The sequence below is a fragment of the Chrysochloris asiatica genome, unplaced genomic scaffold (assembly GCF_000296735.1).
Source record: "Chrysochloris asiatica unplaced genomic scaffold, ChrAsi1.0 scaffold00257, whole genome shotgun sequence".
Classification (NCBI taxonomy): Eukaryota; Metazoa; Chordata; class Mammalia; order Afrosoricida; family Chrysochloridae; genus Chrysochloris; species Chrysochloris asiatica.
The window spans coordinates 3,929,379-3,930,588 of NW_006408775.1; positions in this window are offsets into that span (position 1 = coordinate 3,929,379).

Consider the following 1,210-nt stretch of genomic DNA (forward strand, 5'->3'; position numbering starts at 1 on the left):
AATGTCAATACTGCCCAAAGCAATTATACATAAAATGCAATCCCAATCCAGATTCCAATGACATTCTTCAAAGAGATGGAAAAAACAATTACAAAATTTATATGGAAAGGAAAGAGACCCAGGATAAGCAAAGCACAGTTTAAGAAGAAGAACAGGTTGAGAAGCCTCTCACTCCCTGATTTCAAAATTTATTACACAGCTACAGTGGTCAAAACATCCTGGTACTGGTATCATGAAAGATACATTGATCAATGGAACAGAATTGAGAATCCAGAAATTAACCCATCTACATACAGCCAACTGATTTTTGACAAAGTACCTAAGTATATTGTATGGGGAGGAGACGGTCTCTTCAACAGATGGTACTGGCAGAATTGGAAAGCGATATGCAAAAGACTGAAACAAGGCCTTTACCTTACGCCTTATACAAAAACCACCTCATTATGGATTAAAGACCTAAATGTGAATCCCAGAATTACAAAGGTCATCAATGAAAACATAGGGGGAAATGTGAGAGCTCTAATATAGGGCATACACAGACTACCAAACATTTTGAAACTTACACAAACAAAAATAGACAAAATAGATCAATGAGACATGCTAAAAATTAAAAACTTGTGTGCATCAAAAGACTTCATCAAAAGAGTAAAAAGGAGCCCACAGAATGGGGAAAAAATCTTTTGCAATGACACATCAGACAAAGGAGTAATTTCCAAAATATATAGGAATCTACAATGCCTCTAAAGAAAAGGACAATTAACCCAATTAAAAAATGGGCACAAGACATGAATAGACACTTCACCAAGGAGGAGATCCGGGCAGCCAACAAACATATGAAGAAATGTTCACTATCACTAGCCATTTTTTGTTGTTGTTAAGTGCCGTCGAGTCGATTCCGACCCATAGCGACCCTGTGTAGGGTTTCCAAGGAGCAGCTTGTGTGCTTGAGACACCGACCTTGCAGTTCAAATGGCTTTGCAGTCTGGTCATTAGAGAGATGCAAATCAAAACAACAATAAAATATCATCTGACACCAGCAATAATAGCAAAGATTAAAAAATAGAGGACATAAGTGTTGGCAAGGACCCTACTACATTGCTGGTGGGATTGCAAAATGTTCCAACCACTTCCTAAGGTTGGAAATAGAGATCCCTTATGATCCAGCAATTCCTCTACTTGGTATTTATACACAAGAAATACGAGCCATAAC